Source organism: Balaenoptera borealis (genome assembly GCF_965194805.1).
Source record: "Balaenoptera borealis genome assembly, chromosome: 12".
Taxonomy (NCBI): Eukaryota; Metazoa; Chordata; class Mammalia; order Artiodactyla; family Balaenopteridae; genus Balaenoptera; species Balaenoptera borealis.
Genome location: NC_138869.1, coordinates 75,714,689 through 75,725,381, shown reverse-complemented (window position 1 = coordinate 75,725,381; position 10,693 = coordinate 75,714,689). Strand labels below are relative to the sequence as shown.

The 10,693-nt window shown below is 53.4% G+C and overlaps 1 long non-coding RNA gene across 1 annotated transcript; it reads left to right on the top strand.

Annotated features, from left to right (window-relative positions):
* Window positions 1–2,550: 2,550 nt before the first annotated feature.
* On the top strand, window positions 2,551–9,014 carry LOC309607199. Its single transcript, XR_014232324.1, has 2 exons — window positions 2,551–7,887; window positions 8,235–9,014. It is a non-coding gene; the product is annotated as an uncharacterized lncRNA (long non-coding RNA).
* The last annotated feature ends 1,679 nt before the right edge of the window (window positions 9,015–10,693 follow it).

The window sequence follows — 10,693 nt, the reverse complement described above, 5'->3', positions numbered from 1 at the left end:
GATCTCTAGGTGCGAGGGCTTCAGCAGTTGCAGTGAGTGGGCTCAGTAGTTGTGGTGCAAGGGCTTAGTTGCTCCATGGCATGTGGGATCTTCCCGGACCAGGGCTCGAACCCATGTCCCTTGCATTGGCAGGCGGATTCTTAACCACTGCGCCACCAGGGAAGTCCCACTAATTGACTTTAGGTAAGTTACTTCCCCATTTGTAAAATGGGAATAAAAATATTATCCCCTCACAGGATTGTTCTGAGGATGAACTGAGTTAAAGCACGAAATAGAGATGAGCATGATGTACAGTGCCTTTACACACTTCCACAGCACCAACAGGTCTCCTGTGTTGCACGTCACACACCTGCAAATATTTAGCCAAGTGCATCATGATGATGGCTGATGATCTGTCTTCCCCACTGGTCTGTAAGCACCTTGAGGGCAAGAACCAGTAGAGCCCAGTACAATCCCTTGACATAGTCATAGCTGTTAGATAAATATGTGCTGAATGAGTGGATGGTTATAGTATTAAACACTTAACACATTGAATTCAACTGAAACTAAGATGCCAAAGAAGAGAGAAACCTAATCAAGCCAAATTAAGCCTGGCTCTTCCCAGGAGTTCTGGTCTCCTGTGGGAGCTTCCCCGGAAGGGTCTGTTTCATCACACCCTTTCCTAGAAGGGATAAGTAGATGTGCAAGCCTTGACCCCTTGGCTGGGGCCTTGGCCTAGGGCAGGGTGGACACAGCCTGCGGAGTGACCTGACTGAGTCTGGAGGGAGGTCCTGGGGTGCCTGGCCCCCACCCCGCCTCAGAATGGAGGATTCTGGGATCAGAGGCAGGGGTGGGGCTCAGCCTGCCAGACCCTCTGGGGAGCTGGCAGGCCCGAGCCTCTGCGGAGCACTCGTCCCAAGGCTGTATATACACAGGGCCAGGAATGTTTATTTTTCCTTATTGACTTTCTCCAAATAAACCCCTGGCCAGCAGAAAGGGGCTCCCAGCCACAGCTGTTTACCCAGTGTTTGTGATAAAGAGGCTTCTCCATAGCAACAGGTAGCAATGTGCAGCTCTTAGAACATGGCAGGGCCTTGCAAGGGGGCTGTGTTTACTCCGAGGGGAAGAGAAAGAGGCAGAGGGAGGGACGATGGAAGGAAGGAAGGAAGGGAAGAAGGAAGACCAAGAGACTGGAGGCTGGGCAGTGAACTGAGGGGACACCAGGGAGGAATCCCCGAAAGGAGAGTGGTAGGTTTCTGTCCTCAGCGAGGCTTCCGCTGAGAGCTCCTGGTGGGCCCGGAGGAGGGAAGGCCGTCAAGTGACATGCAGGGAAGCGTGTGCCCCGCCGGGTGTGGGGTAGCTGTGAGCACAGCGCCTGTGCACAGGAGACGCCAACGTGGGCTTGTGTGTCCTGGTCAAAATGTGAGTCTCAGTAATTGTGTACTTAAGTTACCCTGTGCGTGTGGGTGTGTGTGTACACACGTGTCCTTTCGCACTGGGATGGGAGGGTGGATTCGCTTCCTAGGGCTGCCGTATTACCACAGACTGGGTGGCTTAGAACAACGGGAAGTTATTCTCTCACGGTTCAGAAGACCAGATGTCTGAGATCAAGGCCGAGGCAAGCTTGGTTCTGTCTGCAGGCTCAGAGGCAGCGTCTGCTCCATGCTGCTCTCTTAGCTTCTAGGAACTGCCAGCCATCCTTTGTGCTCCTTGGCTTGTGGAGGCATCACTCCAACCTCTCCTCCCCCTGTCACATGGTGTTCTGCCCGTGTGTCTCTGTGTCTGAGGCTGTTTCCATCTTCTTATAAGGACACCAGTCATTGGACTAAGGGCCCACCCTAATCCAATGTGACCTCATCTTATCCTGACTAATCTGCAAAGACCTTATTTTCAAATAAAATTATATTCACAGGTACGAGGGGTTTGGACTCGAACATGCCTTTCGGGGGACACAATTGTACCTACGACAGGGCAGCTGCACGAGGGCAGGGGCGGCTGTCAGTAAAGCTTGGGTGATAAACCCACATGCAAGACTCTTAGAAAGCGGGCAGCTCCCTCACGCCCTCACCATCCTTCCTCTGTACAAGGGAGGTGTGGGTCCGGGGAAGGGCGAGGGCGTGCTGTCTCACCTGGGTGAAGTCCTCAGGCGGTGGGGAGAGAAGGGGCTGTGAGGCATCAGGAGTGGTGCCCGGGTCCATGTCTCCATTTCAGTTGTGCAACTCTGGACACGTTACTTCTTCCCCCAGTGCCTCTGTTTCCTCATCTGTCCAATAATACCCACCCCACAGAACTGTGAGAATCAGAATGCTGTTGGCACAATGCCTGGCACACAGCAGGCACTACTCAAAGTCGGAGCCGTCTTTGTTATTTTCACAGGCCTTGGCTTTGCCATCGGGGCCCATGGAAACCCGCTTGGGAATGCCCCCTGGGACGGTGTCCCCTCCTGCAGACGGCAGCCTCTGCTCCAAAAGTTGGCACAGTGACCCCAGCACCCAGGGGTCATGATTGGATGTGGGCACCCCTGGTGGAGTCTGTGCCAGAGAACTGGCGGGGGCGGGGGCATCAGCAGGGATCTTCCAGCGAGACATGGGGCGCATCACCTAAGCACGCAGACGCACACCTGCGCCCCTCCGCTCCTCGAGCGTCGGCACCAAGGGGACCCAGGCCAGCACCTGAGTCCAAGCAGCCATCCCGCAGCTGGGTGTGTGCACGGAGTCGGTGACCGGGTTGAAAGCACCCCCTGCCACACACACACATGCTCCCGCCACAGAGACATGTGTGCACCTCTCAGACACATCCATATACACCTCTCACACACACACTTTACAGACATACACACCTCACAGACACACAGACACACACACACACCCCTGTGGACTTCCTCCCACACACAGGCACAGCCCCAGACTTCAGCCACAGGGAGCCCATCCCCAGTCCCATAGGTTTGGAGAGTCCACACAGCACGTGGAAACCCACATCTATTGGTTCACACACATCTTTCTTGAACACCTACTAAGCTCCAGGCACTGTTCTAGTCACTGGAGAGACGGCAGGAGACACTACAAGGAGATTCCACTCCAGTCAGTAAGAAAAATGAATAAGGAACTTATTTCGTGTATGAGAAGGAATTTAGTGCTATGGACAAAAACGAAGGCGGAAAAGAAGCCAGAGGAGGACAATCTTAAATGCGTCCTCTGCTCCCTCCTGGGGCTCCCTCTTTCCCCTCAGTGCCAGGGCGTGAGCCAGAGCCCCACAGGCCTGCCCCTCTGCCCCCGTGGAGTGGCCTGGGGGTGGTAATGAGTGAGACGTGCCCAGGGGCTCCGGCCCGCAGCCAGCATTCCAGCCCTCCGCCACCCAGGGTGGGCCGCGCTCGCGGAGCTCCCCTGCTCTCTCAGCTGCAGCGTGTCATCTCCTCATTACTATTCTAATCCTCATTACAGGGACCTGTCCTTGCGCTCAAACACAACAACCACACAGGCTGTTATACAGCTCCGTGGGGAGACAGGGCATTTTTCTGGAGCTGTTGGGGAGAACAGTCAGAGTGGCACGGGGAGGAAGAGTTGATGCCTTCTGGAGTTTCTTGCAGGGGGGTGGGGGGGGTGCAGTCCCTTCCGGATGTCAACTCTTTCTCTCCTCTGTCCTCCCAGCTCCTATTATCATCCTTACCAACGAGCGCACAGCTAATTGTTTCCTGCAGGCTTGTGCCTGCCACCAGCTAAGCCAGGAGGACCTCAGAGCCCGGCCTGCCCTCTGCCTTCTTTATCTATGCGGCTGGGCACCTGCAGCAGTGCTGGGCACACGGTCGGTGCTCCATAAATGCATGGCAGGAGAGGAACAAAAATACATGCGGGATTTGGTGGGGGAGAAGCACGGCCTGTTGCCTTAGGCCCCTGGCTGGGACAACAGGACATGGGAAGGACAAGAGACAAGAAGCTTCCCCTTTCCTGCCTCCAAGGACCTGTGCTCTCCTAGAATCATAGTCCTTGAACTTCCACTGTCACAGTGATTCCTGATGAATGTGACCTCCTCCTTCCAGGGTTCTCATTTACAAGGCAAATGTCCTCCCTGGGAAAATTAATGTATTTCGTGACCAGAGAGTGATATTGAATGACCTTGGGCAAGTCCCTTAAATTTTTCTGGGCCTCAGTGTCCTGGTCTGTAAAATGGGGCTATTTCTCACGCCTACTTCAGGGTTGTTGTGAAGATTAAATGAGTGACTCTTTAGAAAGCACTCAGCATGGTGCCGGCACCACAGTGACTGCAGGCTGTGCTAGTGTGTGAATCAGGGGTACTGCTCTGACAGGACACATCACTGGGGTGGGGGAGGGGGAAGGAGGATTTTGCTTGACGGATCATTTCCCCCAGAGCTGGCCGGCCTTGACGTTGCCCAAGAGACTGCGGCAAGAGAGGGGGGCCCGAGGGACTTAGAACCTCAGGCAGCTGGGTGGGCTCCGGCCCCTGGGAACAGAGCACTGGGAAGACAAGGGACAGGGCCAGCGTTGGGGTCCTGGGCTGGGGAGAGGGGCGCCTGGGAGGGAGAAGCGGGAGGTGAGGGACAGGGGACTAGCAGGTTGACTCCCAGCCCCGAGCGATGAGCACAGGGGAGACAGCTAGAGAACAGAGCCCTCAGAAAGTTTCCAGCACATTCCTGCTAAAATTAGCCTTGTCTTGCATACGTAACTCTATATTTAAACCAGCGGGCTGTCAGAGCCGCCGCGCAGCCGGCACACGGCAGTGGGTTTGGGGCCCAGTGTGGATGCAGGGGTGCAGGCGGCAGCCCTGGGCATGGACGAGGCATCCAGGGCGCGGGGCGAGGCCACCGCCCGCCCGCACCTGTTTGTGCAGAGTTGCACGGGGGTGCATGAATGTGCGGTACACACTTGTTCTTCCCAAGCAGTGTGCCAGGCCTCCTGCCTCTTGTCCTGGCCTCAGGGGACAGACTGCAGCAGGACAGACAGACAGAAACAGTCACCGATGCAGGCACATGCAGGAGAGACGGGGTGGGGGAGGCAGACAGGTGGAAAGAACGCTGTGGGAGAAGAAAAGGAGGAGAAAAGAGCCAGTGAACGAGGGATGGGGGTGGTGGCAGAATGACTGAGGGAGGGGGGTCCAGAGCTCCAGGCACAACTTGACATCCGCGCAGCACATCTTGAGTCCAGGGGATGGAGGGGGCGGGGTCACAACGGGAGCTCAGCCTCCTCTGACCACCAAGCCCCTCCACTCTGAGGATGAGGGAACCCCAGCTGTCCCCTCCTTTCCCGCAGCTGAGAGCGCTGGCTGATAAGAAGCCAGTTTTACCTGAGGCCTGGAACATTAACTTTGACACTGAAAAGGGGATATTTTATTACCCAGGAATATTTCTGCATCTCTTCAGAGACCTTCTCGCTCAACCCCCGCCCTCAGCAGCCAGCCTCTTTAGACGATTAAGATTAAAACCGACTCTCCAGTTAACCCTACCGATCCGGCGTGCTACAGGCCCCACAGAGGGGGTTTCATATGTCGGCAAGTGTCTCCTTTATCCTGTGAGGCTGACCACTCACCCTTGCCCTATTGTTGTATGTAGGTGTGTGTGCGTGTGCGTGTGTGTGCGCATGCCTGGGGCAGGTGTGGTGACCCAGGAGGCTCTCCCACCAGGCCCTTCCTGCAGCCCCCGTCTCCTCTGATTGCAGACCTCCAAGGAGCCCCTGAGAGCAATCAGTCCCATCTTAGGCTACAGATGGGACAACTGAGTCTCTGAGAAGGGGTGTGACTAGCCCAGGGTCGCATAGGGAGCTCACGACTGATCTGGGCCTGAACCCCGGTTCCCTACCTTTCCATGTATCCTTTGCCTTCCGCTGAGCTAAGTCCCCGTCATCCTTAGTGCATGCCTGGCTCAGACGTCACCTGCTCTCTGAGATCCAGCTCTGGCATTCCAGGTATTGTGGCCAATGGGCCATTTTTCCTGTGACTGTCCTGGTTTTAGCAGGGAATGTTTCCACAACCAAGCCAGGATGGTTGGTCACCCTATTTCCAGTTCAGAATGATTCCTCCTCTTTCTGTGCTCCCAGAATATCCAAGGATAATAGCTAACATTTATTGATCCACTCTCCCATTGTCTTAAGCACTCCACATGGGGATTCACCCATTTTACCTTCATAATAACCCTCTGAATTAGACACGATTATTCCCATTTTACAGATGAAAAAAGAAAGGCACAGAGAGGTGAAAAGGCAAACCCAGCCTAGAAGGGCAGAGCTAGGATTTAAACATGCATACTCCGGCCCCAGAGCCAGGGCTCTTAGCCACTAGGCTACCCAATCCTCTCTTGGAGGGCTCCTCTTGTGGTTGGTATATAAGGCTGTCTCCCAAACTCTCGGCAGAACAAAACCCAAGTCTCCTTAACCCCGCGTGGTGCTGGGCACATGATATGCACTAAGCAAAATTCCGCTGACTGAATCCACGCCTGGCCTGCCCTCCCTCAGCTGGTCCCTTTTTCCCCTACCCTGGGCTTCCGGCCTTCCGAGCCATCTTCCCTGCTCCTATTTGGTGTCTTTCTGGCTCTTGAGCCCTCTATTCCAGAGTCTTGAGAGAAACTACTTTCTCATGAGCCAGCAAAGGCCAGAAGAAATCCGCACACATGTTCTGAGCAGTTCCAGACTCAGTCTTTGGCCCAAGGCCACTGCAGACCCACCTCTGTGTGGCTCCAAGATGGGAACACTCAGACTCCGGAAGCTGGACCCTGTTGGTGGCCTCTGGCTTCTGGGGCCTCTGCTCCAGCCACCCTGCTCCTGAGCAGCTGTAATCCCCACTGAGGGGTACGGGTGGTACAACTCTTGCGGTTTACTCTGTTTCCAGAAACCCTTAGTGAAATTACAGCTTTAATTAAATACAGCTGGCTGTATGTTATACTCCATATAATTATCGTGTTATTATTATTATCACTTAGACAAAAGTTCAAACAAAGTTTATTGTAAATGCTGTTTGACAGAAACAACTAAAGGAGCTGAGGGCTATTGGCCCGCCTGAGTGACAGAGGGGAGTGGCCGCTGCTGCTTGGTAGGCAAAGGAGAGAAGGGGCCCTTTGGGGGATGCAGGTGTGCATGAAGGCAACTGGGGAGGGAGAGCCCTGGGCCAGGATCAGGCTAAGGAGCTGTGTGACCTTGGGCAAGTCCCTGTCCCATCTCTAGGCCTCGGTTCCCTACCCTGGGACAGAAAAGTTTCATTTACCCTACAACTGTTGCTTGGGACCTACTGTGTGTCAGGCACTGTTCCAGGCCCTGGAGCTCCGTGGTCAACCGAGAAACAAAATTCCTACCCTCATGGAGCTTACATTCTAGTGGAAGGGAGAGACAGTACATGAATGCATAAATAAATGTGTACTATTACAGCAGGTAGCAACAAGGAACCTGAGGAAAAATAAAGCAGGGAAGGGGAGAGAAAGGGATATTGGAAGGACTGGGGGGCGGGTCACTATTTCAGGAAAGAACCCCACCCCAAAGGGCTTGACCTTTGATCAGGGACCTGCATAAAGTGAAGGAGCGAGCTGTGAGAAAATAAGGGGGAAGAGCACTCCCAGCAAAGGGACCAGCACGAACAAAGGCCCTGAGGCAGGAGCCTATTTGGTGTGTTCAAGGAATGACTAGGAGGCCTGAGTCCTTTGGAGCAGAGGAAGGGAAGAAAAAAGTGATGGGAGACGAGGTCCCAGGGAGAGTGGGGGACATGTTGGTTTGGTAGGCCTTAGGGGGCACTTTGGATTTTACTCAAACATGACACAAAACCATTGTGAGGTTAAGGGAAGGCAAGTGACAAATTAATTTGATTGGGATTTGATTCAAATTAAGATCACCAGGGCTCCTTCCAACTCCGACTCAACCTGACTACAAGGTCCGTTCTTATGGAATAAACCACCTCAAAACTCAGTTGCTTAAAGTGAAGATTTACTTTTTTTTTTTTTTTTTAATTATTATTATTATTATTTTTAAATTTTATTTATTTATTTATTTATTTATTTATTTATGGCTGTGTTGGGTCTTCGTTTCTGTGCGAGGGCTCTCTCTAGTTGTGGCAAGTGGGGGCCACTCTTCATCGCGGTGTGCGGGCCTCTCACTATCGCGGCCTCTCTTGTTGCGGAGCACAGGCTCCAGACGCGCAGGCTCAGTAGTTGTGGCTCACGGGCCTAGTTGCTCCGCGGCATGTGGGATCTTCCCAGACCAGGGCTCGAACCCGTGTCCCCTGCATTGGCAGGCAGACTCTCAACCACTGCGCCACCAGGGAAGCCCAAGATTTACGTTTTTATCTGTCATAGTTCCATGGGCTGACTGGGCTCAGCTGGACGGTTCTTGCTTGGGGTTAACTGTGGGGTTTAATCAGGTGGCAGCTGGGACTGGGGTCATCTGAAGACTGGTTGGGGGGATGTCCAAGCTGTCTGGCATCTCAGCTGGGTGCTTGACCAAACACATCTTTTCTTTCTCCTTGTGGCCACTCCATGTGGCTAGCTTGGGCTTCCTCACAGCATGGTGGGCTAAGGGGAGTTGGACTTCTTACATGGTGCCCGACAGTGAACCTGTCAAGAGGCCCAGGCAGAAAAGCTTTTTCTGGTCTAGCCTTGGAAGTCACTTTTGCCATATTCTATTGGTTACCCTGGGCTGTCCCAGATTTAACATGAGAGGGGTCTGTGCAAGAGTATGAACGCAGAGGGACTTCCCTGGTGGCGCAGTGATTAAGAATCCGCCTGCCAATGCAGCGGACACAGGTTCAAGCCCTGGTCTGGGAAGATCCCACATGCCGCGGAGCAACTAGGCCTGTGCACCACAACTACTGAGCCTGCGCTCTAGAGCCCGCGAGCCACAACTACTGAAGCCCGTGTGCCACAACTACTGAAGCCTGCATGCCACAACTACTGAAGCCCACACGCCTAGAGCCTGTGCTCCACAACAAGAGAAGCCGCTGCAATGAAAAGCCTGCGCACCGCAACAAAGAGTAGCCCCCGCTCACTGCAACTAGAGAAAGCCCACGCACAGCAACGAAGACCCAATGCAGCCAATAAATAAATAAATTTATATATTAAAAAAAAAGAGTATGAATGCAGAGAAGCATCGTTAATTGAGATGCCATCTTTAGAGACAAGCTGCCATAGTTTCCCACTAGAAAAGCCACAGAAATAATAATAGGTACTATTCATTGAGTGCTTTCTATGAATCAGGCACTGTTCTGGTTTCCATATTTTATCTCATTTCATCTTTATATCAACCCTAAGAGGTGGGTTCTATTGTTAACCCCACTTTACAGATGGGGAAACTGTGGCACAGAGAGGTTAAGCATCTTGCCCAAGGTCACATAGCTAGTGAGTAGGGAGCTGGGATTGAACCCAGGCTGTCTGGCTTCAACAGACTCAAGCTTCCTTGGCAGTCTAGAGAGAGACGTTTCAAAATAGCTGGAGACAGAGGGACCGTCCCTGGTTTCCTGACTTACCGTGTCCAGGGCATGGCAAGCATCTGATTGAACTGGTTTGCTGAAATGCACAGCACAAGAGGAACTTCTCCACGTGTGGAAGGAGAGGGCTCTCTGAGCCTGCTGTCTGAACACCTCCGTGGCCCTTGCAATTGGTACAGAAAATCAAAGAATGTATAAAGCATTCTTGAACTTGAAGAATCTTCAATATCAAGCCTAAATTGTATGGTATAGAAATGGGAACTGAGGCCCAGAGAGAGGCAGTTACTCTGCAACACATCAGTGAGATTCGTAGCCCAGATTTCGCCCCATGAACATACTCAGGGTCCTCACTGAGGGCTGGGCAGGGTGGAAACTACACATTATGGGGCAGAGCTGGAGTGGTGGCCCAGCATCTCTCTGCTCCAAACTTGGCCGTGTGGTGTGCATGGCCCTGTGTGTGACTAGTGTCAGAGGGCTGAGCTGGAGGGGGTGGGCGTGAGCCTGGGCTCTAGGAAGGGGGCACAGTGCACCAGGAATCAGGGAAACTGAACCTGTGACTTCGAGCACTCCCAGCCCCAGGCACAAGGGGCGCTGTGGTGTCCAGTGATCCTCATTCTAGGGCCTGGGGCTTCTGCAGATCGGTTGGTAAGAGCAGGGAATAAAAGGGGTTGGGGGTCTGGCATTTCAAAATCCTCATGCTTCCAAGGATGGGGTCAGGTTGTTCCTGGTGGCCAGGCCTCCACTGTGGGCCTGCTGTTTACCCTCCTTCCCGGGAGACGCCCAGCCCATCACCTGGCTTGGAGCACAGAGCAGGTTGCTAACTTCTGCTGACACTGGCAGGGGCAACCGCTCCCAGCCTGATACCTCATGGCAGCCACACTTGCACAAATCTTTAATTGTTTAGTTAAGAATTGTGTTTTGACCGCGAGGGGATTTTGGCTGGAGCTCAAGAAGTGATAATGATATTTCGCTGCCAAGACGTCTCCTTGGCGCTCTGTGTGTTAATGTGCACTTCCAAGACGCTCCAATTAACTGCATCAGCTCTCGGGGAGAGAAAGGAGAGGGAGAGGAGGCAGGCAGGGGAGAAGGGGAGGAGAAGGCTAGTGATCCGGAGAAGGCAGACAGGCCCCCCTCCATCTTTTTATTAGCAAACAAATGGAGGGTGGGTGACAAAGTTCTTGAAGACAAGCTCCAAGTGAAGCGGTGCTTCACGCTGTGGAGGGGAGATACTGGACTTATCCAGTATCTTATCTAGGAGGGCCCTGAAGTCAGATGCCCCAGCCCAAGCAGAGGCTCTTCTGGC